Here is a 17,185-nt window from a genome sequence, read left to right on the forward strand (position 1 = left end):
GTGGGAGATTTTCACCCACCAAGAGACAAGTTAAGTCTGGATGATGTTGGCAGCTGTCATGCAGCATTAACAGTGCAGAAACAGACTCCAGTGCAAATGGAATTCAGGGAAGCTGATTTCAGTCTCAGCTTCTTTCAGATGTAAACCTCAATGCCACTTTTACATTTGGGGAAGCTGAATTTGAGTGCAAAATGTATCAGTCTGAGCTCACCTTTGCTTAAATGCAATAAATGGCTTTGGGTTGAAATATCTGAGTTATGAAAAATGTGATTGGTGGGGTTTGGGTGTTTGTTCTGAAGTTAGGTGGTTCACAGGTGAGCATCACAGGTAAAAAATCCCTGTTTTGCTTGTGCCTGGGAGGCTTTTCAAATCTACCCACAGAGACAAGCAAGGGTGAATGTCAAGTGATGGATTTTCAGAGCAGTCATCATTCCTTCTCTTGATGTTTTCTTTGTGCACTAGCAGTTTATTGCCTTGTGAAACCTGAAGAGAATCAGATTGCATCTCTTCTTTCTTCTTTTGTTTTCTAAGACCTAAGCAAAGCTGGGTTCAAATCAGCCCGTAATAAGTCAAATAAACCCACCTCCCTCACACACAGATTAGTCTGGTGTGTCTGCTGGTGCCAGTCAGTGAGGTCTCTTCTGAGCATTTGTAGGGCAGAGTGAAATAAAATTTGCCCCCAGAAAGGTCTCCTTTTGAGGTAGCTCCATGAGGTATCCAAGGAAGTGCTACTTTATAATTCTGTTAGCAAGAAAAAGCAACCTTCCACTAAAAGACAAATCAAATTATGGTCTCTAGAACTGTTCTAGAAGAGCCTAGGGCAGGACATGTTAATGTTATAATAGAATAGAACAGAGTAGAATAGAACAGATAGGACAGAATAGAATAGACCAGACCAGATTGGAAGAGACTTCCAAGATCATCCAGTCCAACCTAGCACCCAGCCCCAGCCAATCAACCAGACCATGGCACTGAGTGCCTCAGCCAGGCTTTGCTTGAACACCTCCAGGGACAGCCACTCCACCACCTCCCTGGGCAGCCCATTCCAATGCCAATCATTCTCTCTGCCAACAACTTCCTCCTAACATCCAGCCTAGACCTCCCCTAGCACAACTTGAGACTGTGTCCCCTCATTCTGTTGTTGGTTGCCTGGGAGAAGAAACCAACTCCACCTGGCTACAACCTCCCTTCAGGTAATTGTAGAGAGCAATGAGGTCCCCCCTGAGCCTCTTGTGCATATCTCCTCATGGCAGAAGATATTACTGCTTACTTTCATGTCTGTTTAACAACATGAATAGAGATGCCATTCTGCAGAGCATCACCAGAGCTCTGCTTGCAGCCAGCTTTGCAATGATGATTGCAATGTCATCACTGCACACAAAACTCGTGATGCTCCTGCAAGTTTTTAGTGATGGTGTCACAGTATCACAGTATCACAGTATTATCAGGGTTGGAAGAGACCTCACAGATCATCAAGCCCAACCCTTTACCACAGAGCTCAAGGCTAGACCACGGCACCAAGTGCCACATCCAATCTTGCCTTGAACAGCCCCAGGGACGGCGACTCCACCACCTCCCCGGGCAGCCCATTCCAGTGTCCAATGACTCTCTCAGTGAAGAACTTTCTCCTCACCTCCAGCCTAAATCTCCCCTGGTGCAGCCTGAGGCTGTGTCCTCTCGTTCTGGTGCTGGCCACCTGAGAGAAGAGAGCAACCTCCTCCTGTGTCAGTAGCACCTGGAGTCTTGTGCCTCTATCTGAGGCAGAAATGTTAGCCTGCCTGGGTGCAGACTGACTGCTGCTCACTAACTGGCTGCAAAACACAAATGCTGCGCCTCAGGTAGTAAAACTCGCTGTGCAAAGGCCACTGCCATGTGTATCTGCTGAAATGTCTCTTGCACAGTTACCAAACACCACGAAAACCTCTCACAGCCCCCATGAAGCCTTGCTTTACAGAGCCAGGGCTAAGCAAGTGTAGGGATTTTAGAATTTAGCACAGATGAACTATTCCAACCTTTGGTATTCCTCCAGGCAGATGCCAGCGGCTTGGGAACAGAGGAGCTAGCTCATTCCTGCCTTCCTCTCTTGTCCTGTGCCTCAAACTCTAGTGCATCAATGGCAGAGCCAGACGTGCCCTGGCTGGTTTCTAGCAAAGACAGCAGTACATTTTTCTGTGTATTTAGCACTACCTGCACATCTATTCCCAGCTCCTCCGCTGCCCATCCCAAAGTGCACAGACACAGATCCTGTCACCTCTGCAGCCTGGAGCCTTATTTTTCATCATCAATTTCGCACTGAAGGGAGTGAGTCTGCCCCAAAACGCCTGACTTCCTTGTTGCTCCTGGTTTGTAGCCAGAAGGCCTCAAAAAGCCATCTTGCAGCATGCCAGACAGCAGACAGAAAACCTCCTGTCAGCCCACTTGTCCCCGCAGGAAGGGTTTATCCAGCACATTCCACAAAGCTGCCTGTAAAAAAGCAACTGAACAAGGTGCCCAGAAGCATGTGGGTTTCAGATGCTTTGCACTTCAGCTTGCACCAGTTGACGCTGGCTGCACAGCAGACCTTGCTGGGTTTGTCTGAAAGCTTCCCCCCATCCCCTGTCTCTGCCTTAACAGATGACTGCTCCCTGTGACCATCCAGCTGGCTACCTCAGGTGGGATTATGTGGACTCTAGTGTGCTTGTCAGTCTTTTGATGGAAGCCTTCTAGGCTTGAGTAGAAGGATCTCCATCCTGGGGAAACAGCCTTTGTTTACTGAAGCCCAGTTCTGTGGTGATGACTTTTTGCCCTTCCATGGCTGGCTAATGGTGAGCAGCAGTGTTGTACCCCTGGCAGAAGAGGTGGCAGCTGCTTTAACCTCAAGCCACTCTTTTGCACAGGAGTTCTTCCCTGGTAGATGTCTTTTCCTGAACTTGCCTTTTTAATTTTGGGTCTCTGGTGGCTGGTGTTGGAGCATTCCTTGGCTGGAGCATGTGAATCCCAAGAAATCCCTTGATCCCCCCTGTCTAGTTTCAGACTTGTTTATGGAGCAGAGTCTCTGTAGGTATTAGTGGCTGAATTAGCAATGAAAGAGCAGAAATGTATCAGTGTCAAACTGGATTTTTAGCAATACTTGGCACAGGTCAAAAAATGATGTCCTCATGACTGCTCAGAGGATGTTCCAGCCTGGATCACTCTGGAGGCAGAGTGGGGCTGAGCTGGGTTGCCTTAAAAATGAAAGGCAATGTTCTTAGCAAGGGTATATTGTCCAGTTATCCACATTGACATGGCTGTGAGACCTGGTGGCACAGCTGTTCCTCCGTACCTTGGCTTCTGTCATCCATGACAACGGTGGAAGTTTCCTCTAGTCTTGATCCCTTCCCCTCTTGTGTAGGAGAAGTCAGTGTGGAAACACAGCACTAACTGCCATGTTGATGGCTATCAGAGCTGTTTTCCTTTTATTTAATCCAGGCTTTCCAGCCTCCCTCTGTCTAAGGAACAGCGTGTGACCATGCAGAGCTAGTGTCTTGTAGGAGAGATGACGTGCTTGGAAACAAGTGAGCTTCTGCATCATCTGCCATGGGCTGTTGACTCAGTGCTGCTGATTTATCCTGCTGATGGATCCCATGCTTTTCTATCCAGACTATGGTACAGCTCTGCCTCCAGACCTGCCAATTAAATTACTGGGAAGCAAGCTAGTGCAGGGGGAGGGGAAAACTCTGGTGATCTGGTGGCCATACAACCAGAGGTTGTGCTGCTGTTTGAGCATGCCATGAAACAGTAGTGGTCTACAAAATGTCAGTGTGCAGCCCACTGCAGGTGTTGTGGTGACTTAGGGCTTGGTCTACAAAATGTCAGTGTGCAGCCCACTGCAGGTGTTGTGGTGACTTAGGGTTTGGCTGAACCCCTGGTACAGCAGAGAGGTCTGAAATGCTCTCCTGCCAGCAGAGATGTCAAGTCTGTTCGTGTTCTGATCGGACTTAACTAGAGCTCCCTGCTGTTGTGGTTCTGCTCTGCCCCGAATCTTGCTGCCACATGTTAACTCCTGAGTCTGAGCTGCTCAAGAGAGGAGCCCAACAATCCCCTGTAGGTTCTCACTTCATTCATGTAACAGAGCATCCTCCACTATTGAAGTGGCACCAAAACAAAACTCCTTGTGAATGCCAGCAAGCCTAAGCCAGGAGTGAGAACAGTCCACAGCCACCTTCCTGCCCAGCAAGTCTCAAACAGGAGGTGGTCACCTCTCTGCAAACCCTCTCCTTCTCCTTTTCCTCCCTGTTTAAAAGAATGTTGTGACTGCTTTGGATAGAGAGAAGATTCTGCACACCTCACTTCTGTGTGTGAGATTTTTTTGATGCAGCTCATTTCAGCTGGATGTATTTGGGGTCTCGAGGGCAGAAGCAGCAGGGCATCACCTCTGAAGGCCTTGTTGGCTATAGCAGAAGGATATTTTAAGTGGCTCTACCTCTCCCACCCCAGCCTTCATCTGCACAAATCCTCTTTTCTTCCCAGACTGAAAGAGCTGCCTGATGAGTGCTGTGGGGATTACCTGGTTGTGGGCATGAGCTGGGTGATATTTGGAGCAGGGGCATGTGAGGGCTGGGTGCGGCGGTGCTGGGGTGCAGGCTGTTTGCCTGGGAGCTGTATCGAGCCTGTGTAACTTTGCAAGGACCTTGCCATGTTACACAGCAGCTTTGTGGCCCAGCGTAAATAAATGAGTGACTTATCCCACTGCCAAGGACCATCAGTGGGAGGTCAGTGTTTGATATTTCCACACCCAAAAAAGCAGCCCCAAGCTAGAATTACAGCACAAAATACCCATTCAGACCTCTCCAGCCTTCTGTTTTCATTGACTTCCATCCCCTGCTTGTACACACAGAGTCCCTTCCTTTCCAAAAGAAAACAGCATTGCTGATAAGGGACACTTATCTCGGCAAGTCATTAGAGAACAAGCAGCCTTTTGTGTTTGCATCTGATTCCTGTCACAACGTTAACAAACTCCTAGTATGGAAGCTTTATTTCCACTCTAAAGATGGCCCTTAGGGTACTATGTGAGGTGCATTCTGTGTCTCATAAATACTTCCCACAGATGTTTCTTCCTTCCTTAAAAAAAAAAAAAAGAAAGGAAGAAGAAAGAAAAAACTTCTTAAGATTTCAGCCTTTCATTTGTTCTGCAAAGGACTTTCAAACAATGATCCTTGGCTATGCTGCTCATGGATATTTACCCTTCCCCTCCTCTCTGCTGGGATGTTCCTGGCCTTTGTTCCTTTCAAAGAACTAACCAGCGCTGGAGTTTTCTCTCCCATCACAGTGGGTTCCCATTAAAAGCTGAACACTGATCCTCAGCTGCAGCAGCTCAAAGTGAAATGTGTTATTTCCAATTGCACAGCATGTGCCACGGGGAGGTATTGTGGTTCTCCTTGAGATGGAGTCTCTGCCCCAGAAAGGCTTCCTCGTTTAACTCAGGTGTTCACACTCAGTTCAACACACTCATTTGAACACGAATCTTGAACACAAGTCCTGTGAGGAGCAGCTGAAGGAGCTGCGGTTGCTCAGCCTGGAGAAGAGGAAGCTGAAGGAGACCTTTGCAACTAATTGAAAGGAGGCTGTAGCTAGGGGGGAGGGCAGCCTCTTCTCCCAGGCAACAAGTGATAGGATGAGATGGCCTCAAGTTGCACCAGGGAAGGTTTAGATTGGATATTAGGAAATATTTCTGCACCAGAAGGGTCATCAGGCACTGGAACAGGCTGTCCAGGGAAGCGGTGAAGTCATCATCCCTGGAGGTGTTTAAAAGACATTTGGATGAGGTTCTCAGGGACATGGTCTAACAGTTGTGTGCAGGGAGGTGTTAGGATATGGTTGGGCTCGATGACTTTAAGGTCTTTTCCAGCCAGATGGTGTTGTGTTTCTCCCTAAAGCAGAGCAAAGAGTGCCTTCAAGGCAAGTCCCCAGCTCCACCAGCCTTCTATAAGTCTGTGGGCTTTCTAGAGAAGAAGCCCAGACTGCTCTCCAAGTGCCAACGAAATAACCTCCTCACCCACCTGTACATCATATAAGTGTCACTAAGAACCCAGAATATCATAGAATATCATAGAATCAACCAGGTTGGAAGAGACCTTCCAAGATCATCCAGGCCAACCTAGCACCCAGCCCTGGCCAATCAACCAGACCGTGGCACTAAGTGCCCTATCCAGGCTTTGCTTGAACACCTCCAGGGATGGCAACTCCACCACCTCCCTGGGCAGCCCATTCCAGTGCCACTCTGCCTGCCAACAACTTCCTCCTAACATCCAGCCTAGACCTCTCCTGGCACAACCTGAGACTGTGTCCCCTTGTTCTGTTACTGGTTGCCTGAGAGAAGAGACCAATCTCTACCTGGCTACAGCCTCCCTTCAGGGGTGGATGTGGCTTTCTTATGCACTTCCATGACAAACCATGCTCAGGGATTGCAGCACCTGTCCCTGAGACTTGCAGCATGGGTGTGCTGCCAGGCAGAGCAGGGCAGGTTACTCCTCTGCAGCCACATGGTGCAAAAGCAAAGCATGTTCAAGCTGAACAGCAAATTGGTTTGAAGCACTGGAGGAGGGAGTCAGCTCTCCCACCACCCTGTTCAAACAGCTACTCTCTATCTCTCTCCTGCAGCCAAAATCTGATGCAATCCTGATCTTGATTATTTACACCAAACAAAACTGGAGTGGGCTGTAACCTGACCAAAAAATGAACTGTTTGGAAAATGTTTTCCTTCTGATAGGAATTCTGTAGGGAAATCTCAAACCCAGAATATTCCAATTCTTCTGTGCCACTTTGTGCTCTTGCAGGATCTTCGGGAGGTCTCCTTATTCACCCTGGGTGTTCCCTGATGCACTCCTGTCTTGGTTCAAGTGTCATGGGGAGCTCCAAGCAGTAGAGTTGTGTGGGATGCTCTGTGCCTGGGAATGCTGCCTGTTGAGGAGCAAGGGGATTTTTGAATAAATGATTACAACTTCCCAGGAGATATTTCATGTTTTGGGTTTTGTTCAGAAATTGTTGATGTTCCTTTGGAACTAAAGGTCACACAAATCTTCCTCAGTGGAAAACTGGATTTCTGATTAAGTTCAAATGGATTTCCACCCCCAGCCCCCTCCCTGTTTTCCTTTGTTTGCCACTTTTTAGTTAAGGCAGCCCAATTTAAAGCAAACTACTCTTTAAAGAAGCCCTGTTGACATATCTGAAACATCCCCCACAGACTTAGTCTGCGGCCCCCTCCAGACACCTGCCCAAATACATGAAGAGTTTGGACATTGTTGCGGAGGGCAGTAATAATTCGTGGCCGAGAAGAAAATTTATCAAAAATAGATATTTTTTATTTTTTCAAAACCCGCCCCCACAACTATATATACAAAGATTAATTTCGTTTGATAAACAGGTTCAGTTGCATGAGAATTCTACGAGGATACCATTAATAATCTGACTATATATATTTGGAAGTCAGTTTTTGGAAAAGGACTCTGCTATTAATTAATAGCGGTTTCTTACTAAATTAAGCTAAGCCAAATAACTCACTCAGGCTGGCTCGTGCAGTCGGTCTTCCTCCTCCAGCGGCTGCAGGAGTCGTTAAGAGTCGTTAAGGGTCGTTAGGCAGACAAAGGTGTGCCTAACACCAAGGCAAGTCCTTTGGTCTCTCTGCAGTGCAGGCACAGGAGAGTGAGCGAACTCGTCCAGGCACAGGCAAAATCCAAAGCGGGAACCCCAAAGGCGGGAAGATCCCCAATATTTATACCCTTCGCTAGACAAAGGGCAGAGTTACCACACTTTAGGCGCGAAAGCGCACGGCCAATCCCAGCCTGGCTCCAGCGCGGGAACTCACGGGGCAGTCGCCGCCCCCTTCTCGGCTGCAGGGCAGGCGAGGGGGGGGGGAAACCAGGCGGCTTTTCCCCTTTCCCCCTGAAGTCCGGGCAGGAGAGGAATTTAGGGGTACAGGACTCCAGGACAGACATTTGGACAGTTTGAGTCAAAAGAGAATTCCTAAATCCATCAGTAAAGTGTCCCTGGTCAAAGGGAATCATAGAACCAACCAGGTTGGAAGAGACCTCCAAGATCATCCAGTCCAACCTAGCACCCAGCCCTATCCAGTCAACTAGACCAGGAGGGCACCAAGTCCTTTAGAGGGGTAGGAAGCTTGATGCCAACTTGGGCATCTCTTGCTTGCATTGTGCTGGCTCTAGCAATCTACAAAGGGAGGATCTTTAGCTGCTGAGAGCCCTAAGAGTGTGCACACCTGGCTGGTTAGCCCTGTAGACAGCTGTACACTGAGTGTGGTGGATGTAGAGGTCTGACAGATTCTGTTGGCTTTGGGGCCAATCATTTTCCTTGAGATGTGTTTAAAAGCCTGAATAACTGAAAACATTTAAGTAGTCTTCAGAGAGATTACTTGCATGTCATGGCATGTAGAGCTCTTCATGAACAGTTACGTATCATTTGGCTTTGCAGTGGGAAAGGGAAACTGAAAGGGTGGTAAATGACAGAGCTGGGGTATGTCCCAGATGGCTCTGGTCTGGTTGCTGTCTGTCCATCTGTCTCTTATCCATCCTGCTGCCTGCCTGTTGCCCTTTTCTGTCTCTAGCTACTTGGTGCTGCTACTCAATCCTTGATGGAGCAGGGCATCTGGAAGAAGCTGACTTTAAAAACAGGAGTATTATGAACTTTGGATTTCTGTTGTGCTCTGATAGACTCTTTTGCTTCTTCCTCTGTGTCCCAGCTGTGTTCCAGCCCCTTCCTCAGCAACTTCGGAAGGAGCAGGACCTGCTCTCTGGGCATAGTTTCTCGAGGTGCTGTTTGGACCTGAGTGGATGCTGTGCTGAAAGCCAGGGGGTTGCATTTGCAGCTTGCAGAATTCAGCAGAAGCACAGAATTTCTTAGATTGAAAAAGCCCTTCAAGACCATCAGCTCCAGTCATTAGCTTCACACTGATAATTCCTTGACTAAATTCAACAGAACCATTTTGTCTGTTTTCAAAACAACCAGCAACAACCGCAACAACAACAAAAAAAGCCAACCCAAAGTTCAGTGATGCTTTTGAGACAACTCCTTTACTAATTTGGACTCTTCTGGCAGAAGCAACTTTAACACCCTTGCACATACTGCACTGCCTTAGCTGTAATGACTCTTTACTGTCACAGAACTGCCAGAATGGACCAAATTCTGCCAACGGCACAAAGCCAAAGCACAAAACTCCAGAGCCTTAAACTCCCCAGCTTTATATCCTCCCCCTCCACCCCCCCACCCCTTTGCATCTACTTTTAAAATCTCCAATGAATGGAAGACTTCATCTTCTTAAAGTCCAGCAGGACAACACACATGTGGACCAACTCTACCACAAGCTCCTCAGTAACACTCTCCCTGTTTAGGGGAAGTAAATATGCGAATTTCAAAAGCCTTTCTGTGTGGAGAATCTGTTTGGATTTGCACAGGAAGTGGGGAGCAGGCATATAGGTAGCAATATTAATGAAGTATTTTTATAAAGGCTTCATTCAAGGCTTTCAAAGAAAATATAACTCTTATGGGACCCACAGTTTATCTGCCAAGTCCAAGAATCTGGTTGGAATTTAAAAATATATATTTAAAGGGCTCTGGGAAGTAGAAGATTCAAAGGCAGAACAGCTTAGGAAGGGCACATGGGAATTTGCTGCTGGAAGAGGAGACTGGTCCTTGGGGGGCTGAGCTCTGCAGGTGGGTGCATGAGCCATCAGAGGATCAGCCCTTCTCTTGGCTGCAGTGGTAGGAAGAGGGGGTGACTAGTGCCAATCCAGTCACCACCTGGAACTGTTGTGCCACGTTGAAGTAGTGAAGTGCTTACAAAAGTGCTCCCCCAGCTGTGAGCACAGACTGAAAGAGTTGGGGCTGTGCAGTCTGGAGCAGAGGAGGCTCCCAGGTGACCTTCTTGTGGCCTTCCAGGATCTGAAGGGGGCTACACAAAAGCTGGGGAGGGACTTTTCTAGGCTATCAGGGAGTGACAGGAGCTGGGGGGATGGAGCAAAGCTGGAGGTGAGGAGATTCAGACTGGAGGTGAGGAGGAAGTTGTTCAGCATGAGAGTGGTGAGAGCCTGGAATGGGCTGCCCAGGGAGGTGGTTGAGGCCCCATCCCTGGAGGTGTTTAAGGCCAGGTTGGATAAGGCTGTGGGCAGCCTGCTCTAGGGTAAGGTGTCCCTGGGCATGGCAGGGGGGTTGGAGCTGGATGATCCTTGTGGTCCCTTCTGACCCTGACTGATTCTATGATTCTATATCTAAAATATAAACTATATAACACTAATATAATACATTATATAATATATTAGATAAAAGGCAATGCATTTGTTCACTGTTTTGGGACAGAGCTTCTTAGCTTGGACAAGAAGCAAACAAGTGCAGGGCTGTCGAAAGCACTGTGAAAGGGACACACCTGCGCTCCAGCCCGATGCCCGGGCAGTGCATGGGAGATGTCAGACCTGCCAGTGCCAGCAGGATGCTCTGCCCAGAAAGCTTTAACAGATGATGTGCAAATGCACTCTTTATGGTGATTCTTACCTGGCAATGATCTCCTCTGTGCTTTGAAGTCTAAGTGCAGGCAAAGCAGTCTCAAAGTCAAATGAGAAGAGCACAAAGCTGCACATTGACCTTAATCTTGTTTAGGAAAATCAGCACTGCTAATTTGGAGGGAAGGCAGGCAATGTCCCGGGGTCAAAGACCCTGAGAATGTAGGAGGACTCACAGTGTAGCTCTGCCCAACCTCGTGCTGCTGGCCCTAGCAGTAACAGCTAGGGAGGAGGATAATGGTCAATACAGAGTGATCATTTTCCCCCATGTATGTTTTTCCAGTGACTTCAGTCTAGCTGGTGATGCTGCCTTTTGAATTTAACACCCATTGACAGATTTTTCCAGTTGCTTTCCATGATGTCCTGTAGCAGTGGGTTTCACAGCTTGGCTGTGTGCTGTGCTTTCCTGTGGGGCTGCTTCCTTTGCTGTTAGACTGCCAGAGCTTTGCAGACCTGTATTGATGTCATTGAGCTGTTAGTCCATGCATTGGATGCAAACCTTTAGGTGCATCAATAACAGCTTAATGTGGTGGGAAGGACCCTGTGAATGTTTGCTGCATTGAGCTCACAGCTTTTCATTCACATAGTGTCGCTATTCTACCTGTTCTGCCACATTTTTACCTTTACTGGGTCCTGGCCAGGGGTCACTGCTTAATGCAGTGGCTTTGTTGACATGTTACTGACAATTCTCTCTTCTGGGCAATAACTGGCTTGAGAGAAGCCCTGAGGAGAGGGACTTGGGGATGCTGGTAGATGAGGAGCTCAGAATGAGCCATCAGTGTGCTCTTACAGCCCAGAAAGCCAACCTGATTCTGGACTGCATCAAGAGAAGAGTGGTCAGCAGGTCGTGGGAAGTGATCCTCCCCCTTTACTCTGCACTGGTGAAACCCTCCCTGGAGTACTGCATCCAGTTCTGGAGCCCCTATTGAAAGAGGGAAGTGGATGTGCTGGAATGTGTCCAGAGAAGGGCCACAAGGATGCTCAGAGGGCTGGAACACCTCTGCTATGAGAACAGGCTGAGGGAGTTGGGGCTGTTCAGTTTGGAGAAGAGAAGGCTCTGAGGTGACCTTATTGTGGCCTTTCAGTATCTTAATGGGGCCTACGAGAAAGCTGGGAAGGGATTCTTAAGGCTGCCAGGTAGTGATGGGACTGAGGGAAATAAAACAAAGCTAGAAATGGGTAGATTCAGATTGGATGTTAGGAGGAAGTTCTTCAGCATGTGGGTGGTGAGAGCCTGGAATGGTTGCCCAGGGAGGTGGTGGAAGCCTCCTCCCTGGAGGTGTTTAAGGCCAGGCTGGATGAGGCTCTGGGCAGCCTGATCTAGTGTGAAGTGTCCCTGCCCATCACAACAAGGAGGTTTGAACTAGATGATCCTTGAGGTCCCTTCCAACCCTGACTGATTCTATGGTTCTATGATTCTTCCACCAGCCCCAAGCCTCACTGTCAGCAGAACAATTCTCTATTTCCACTACAGAGATTTTCAGGGAAATTCTGGCTCTGTTTAAGGTGATGACAAAACCCTTTGGGGTTTCATTGACCTCTGTACCATGTTTCCATGTGATTATAAGTCTTTGTATCAGTGGCAGCAGGAACAACAACCTGAAGAACAGGATCAGGCTTAGCCAAATCATTTGTCAGGCTTCAAATAGTAACAACAGAATCTGAGCCGTCTTGGCCTCTGATGAGGAAACCTCAAGCAGCAAAACCCAAAGCATATCTTGAGTTCCCATCTTTCCTGACCTTCTTTTCACTTAAGAGCAGATCATCACACTTGGGGTCAATGCAGGAGCAAGTATCATTGTTTACAGAACAAAACTAACCCAAGAATTCCTGCTTCAGCATCAAATGAGCAGAAAGCATTTCCAAAAATGCAGAACTTAGACAGCAAAATTAGTGACAAGGCTGCTCTCAGGAGCAAGTCCACAGGGAGCAGTCAGGATTCTCTTTTTTTTTTTTTCTTTTAAAGGCTTAAATAGACTTTCAAAATGCCCACCCTGATTAAGAAGGGATTTTTTTGGTGACTCTGGTGGCTGAAACACCCAGAAGCGGGTGGATACCTTGGCATGTGGGACAACCAGAGGCTAACAGGAGCAGCAAGCCTGTGACTCTCTCTGTGTATAAACTGAAGGTGATTCATCCAGGGTTTTATTTTAATAGCAAGGCCACCAAGCCAGCTGAAATACAGCTGAGGTGAATGCCATGGAATAAAAGGATCAGCTCAGGACAGCAGAGCGGTGACCGGATGCCAACGCCCGGTGGTAGGTACCAAGACTAGAGGCTTGTCCTACTAGCGGTGAGTTTGCCAGGCTGAAAGGAAAGAATGGGCAGCTGCCACTGCTTTGGCAGGAGGGAACCAAAACAAACACTAAACACTCAGGCCTGTCGGACTTCCATGGCTTTTGTGGAGGTCTTGCTAAGTTTCCATAGGTCTAAAAACTGCAAACCACCCTGGGCCCCTTTTCTACTCCACAGCCCCAAACCCAACTACATTTATTATCTGGCTGCAGAGAAAGGAAGCTATTTCAGTAGAGAAGAGTTATTTTAAGACCATCTAGAAAAAGCAATGGCTTCTAGCCAAATTAATAACATAATGCAAGTGAAATGTTGCTTTTTGTGCAATGCTTCCAGTGCTAGCACAATAACAAAGCCCAGTGACTTTCTGGAGCTGCTGGTCATTAGTCTGAATGTAACTGTACTCCCTGCTCAGCTGCTTCACCTCCCTCTTCCTCTCCAGCTCAGGATGTCAGGCAGGAGCAGAGTTCTATTTTCTCTTCTGGTTTTAATTCTAGCCAACAAAAAGGCAAGTGGCCACATATTTGAAGGGGTAACTTGGGGCTCTGGACCTGCTGATAGACAGCAGCTTCCCTTTGGAAAACTGAGCGCTCCTGAGAGCCTTGTGCAGAGAAAATAAATTCTGATTCCTTGAGAATAAAAAAGAATTACTTACTTCAGTGGGCACATCTGTGCTCCTAACTGCTGACAGTATCTAGGGCGTGTGGCATAAGGGAGCAGCAGTCCTTCCAAGGGCTCTGTGGCTGGCACACAGACAGGCTCTGGCAGCCGCGCTGATCCCAATTTCGACTCGGTTTTGAGGGCACTCACTTTCACACTGCTTTGTGAGACAAAACCACAGAAGAATATGAGGTAAAATTTCTCTTAGAGACAAGAGAGATAACCTTGGTCTGCCCAGCTCTTCTGCCTGGACACAGGCTGACGTTCACATATCTAACTGAGATTTAAGCAGCAGCTTCCTGGCTCTTTTGTGTGGCTGTTGTCTTAAATATATATAAATGAAGAAGTTGTTGATTGCTGAAGGAGATGCAGTGGGAAGAGCACACTTTCTAATTGTCTGGGGTTTTTTTTGGCTGCCTGGTCTCCACAACAGGGAAAATACAAACAAATCTTTATTTCTGGACTAATTGCTCAAAGCCAAGAGCTTACAACAAGCCGAGAATCATTTGATGTACAATGCAGTTTTGCCACCTTCTATTCGCACTCATTGCTCCATACACCTCTGTTCCCTCTTTCCTGTTAGTTCTTCTCCAGGCTATTGAAACCTGTAAACTCATCCAAAAACTACTGAAAAAACACAAAGGTTTCTTTTGACTTAATGAACTTAAGGTAGGTAAAGCCTAAACTAACACAGTCTTGCTCCCAACCCATCTGTGGAAACAAACTGAGGAACAAATTCAAATGCTGGCTTGGGAGCACTTTTCACTGTTTACAGAATACTCTGAAATCCTCACAATTTTGGTTTTGTCCTCTCTGCTAGAGAAAAGTGTTCAGTAACAGAGGAAGATGGTGGCTAATTTGATTTTGTTTTGTTTGGGGCATCTACCTTTTGCCTGGGTTTCCACAGGCTGCTCTTGCAGATGGTGCAGCTGATGCCCTGCTCCCGCTGCGTGAGAGGCCATAGAGCTGGATGCCAACTCCCCACCCTACCCCCAGAACCCCTGCTGCTTCATTTAACTAGTTGTACTGGGGGGAATTAAAAAAAAAATGGTTTTCCTCCCTGTCAAAACACTGTCTGATGTATTTGGCCTATATATTCTGTCTTGCTCCAGCGTGCAAAGCCAGCCCTGCTGTCTCTCACCAAGTAGGACAGTCACAGGCGCAGACTTTGACAGCTCTTGGAGACACTTCTGCAGGCTGGGCTCTCCCGTGAGAGGGATGGTGAATGCTCCTGCTTAACCTAGTGGAAGCTGTCGTTTAATAATCAGTTTTCTTCTGAATCTGTCTGCTGAGAGTCATTTGTCTGTCTCTGTGTGTGTGTGTGGAGGTTATTGGCATGAGTTTAATAACTGAGATGGAGAGCAGCATATAATGGCACATATGGAACAAGGCTGAGGAAGATGGGGACTTTCCAGGCAGCCCCTCTAAATCTTCATCTCAGGTTCACAGCACAGAAACACTGGAGAAGGAGGGAAAGCTGAATATTGGGTGTTATAATGGAACAGAGTTAAAGTCATTTAGGCACCAGAAGAGATGACAGAACTAATCCCTTGTGATTCCGTTCTCTTGCCTCTTCCCCTTGCCTCCTCCCAGCCCATGTGCTGCTCCATCTCCAGTCAGCACACTGGGAGAACCAAACAAGAGTCTGGGTTTAATATCTAGGTGCTTCATTTTCCCCTCCCCTCTTCCTGAAGTCTGATCTTCAGCCAGATCTTATGGATTTCATTGGCTTCTGGGGTTTGAGGCTGGGAATGGCTTTTTGTTTTGGAGTCGTTTTCTAAATGGCACTTCAAGAGACTTTTTTTGCTTCTGCTCTATTAGTTTAATGCATTAATTTGGCACAGAGGAGGTGGAGCTCATAATATCCTGTTCTGAGGAAGGAGTGCTGGGTAACACTGTGAGCCACTGTTCCAAGCATGGGCTTATTTACATTAATTAGAAAGTGCACTTGTTAAGTCCTCAATTAATTAGGTAGAGCAGCACCTATTGAAAGCAGATGAAAGAGCCACTGTGTGAGAGGGAGAAGGGAGGGAGAGATGTGAAGGATGAAAAGAGAAAGATAATACCAGTGCTGGAAAGTAAATGGTGTTAGAGAAGCCAGAAAGATCACAGGTACAGCTCTGTTGGGCTCTAAATTGCAGTCACTGTGCACAAATTGGCTTCAGGTATGGTTGCTGGTGAAGATTTTGTGGGATTATTGGGAGTCAATATGCAGCTTTAAAGCAAGTTATTGACTAGGACTTTGAGATGGATTTAGTCTAAGGTCCTGTTCCATGCACAACTCACCATGGCCCAGAGGTCAGTCAGGAATACCTTGACCGACCCCATAGCTTCTGCAGGGCACAAAGCACAGCAGAAGTGGTGCAGTAGCTTTGCCTTAGAGAGGAAATAGTTCTTTCTGGTTTGAAAGACATTTGAATGTCTGCTGCTGTTTCATTTCCCTTCTAGTCCTTTTGCATTTTTCTTTCAATTAATAGACCCAGCATTTCAAAGCAGACAAGTTAAAGTCACCGTTTTGAACGAAAATGGCCATGTTAGGAGTTCAGAAACACATTATTAATGCCAGATGGTTTTAGAAGTCATAAATAGGTTTCCCAAAACTAAGGAGACTGAAATGATACGTCATGTATAGCTCTGGAGGGCTCAGGTTTGCAGAACCCTTACATGGAACAGAGGGTTGGGGATTTTTAAGCAGAAGTTGAATGTCTTACACAAGGTTCCAAGAGCTGGGGTTTTAAGCACTATGCCAAGTATCATGAGACTTTGATAAAATCAGGCAGGGTTGCCAATTTTAAACTTAAACCCATCTCCTCATCTAGAGGTTCACTTGAACTCCAGCCCAGAACCAGTGGAAGAATTTTGTGAAGTTGGGCTGAAGCCTTGGGACTGACCCTTTGCCTGGCAGTCCTGTGCTTAGCATGAAAGTTTGTGGTGGTTTCAAACAACGTAGCCAATCAAAAACCCATTTAGTGGGTGGCTGCAATAGCCTCCAAGAAGCTCTGTGCTGACAGATCAGTACCCTGGTGCCGTAGATGGATAATAGCTTTTCTGTGAACCTCTGTGTAATAAGGCTCCTTTAACTTCTCCTGTAACACATAGGCAGGAATGTTTCAGAGGCTCCTGATGAAATTTTATGCTCTAGTGATGAGTATGTAGCAATTCTCAGGGAATTGTAATAACATAATAAGCCAGTCTTCTCAGAGGTTGGAGGGATCTGTCCTCAGCATTTCTGAGGTTCGCTGTAATTCCCTGTCTTTTCCATGTAGGAGTGCAAGTGTGGTTCCACTATGGGTAAAGGCAGAGTCCGTGGTGGGCAGCAGGAACACTGTGAGCTGTTGTAAGCCTTTTCCCCCAACCCTGGAATATTCCTAACAAATAAATTTGTGTAATGGTACAGGATTAGGTAATGGCAATCTTTGGAGCCTGACTCTGCTTCCTTTTGCTCATACTCTGCTCTGCACTGTCTCTGAAAGCAGAGGCTTGGTGTAAAATAGGTTTTGGCAACTGAGCCAGAGAAATGATGACTATGAAAATCTGATCATCTAGGGGAGAGGAATGAGGGTTGTGTGTTAAAAGACAAGGTTAATATAAAACTTTGAAGCTGTGCTTTCAGTCCCTGAGTGTAAGAGGGACTTGCTGCACTATTCCTGCTGCTGTTCTTTCATTTCTTTCTCAGCTTTGTGAATGTTAAAACAAAATCTGAGCAC

This window comes from Pogoniulus pusillus, chromosome 35, assembly GCF_015220805.1.
Source record: "Pogoniulus pusillus isolate bPogPus1 chromosome 35, bPogPus1.pri, whole genome shotgun sequence".
NCBI lineage: Eukaryota > Metazoa > Chordata > Aves > Piciformes > Lybiidae > Pogoniulus > Pogoniulus pusillus.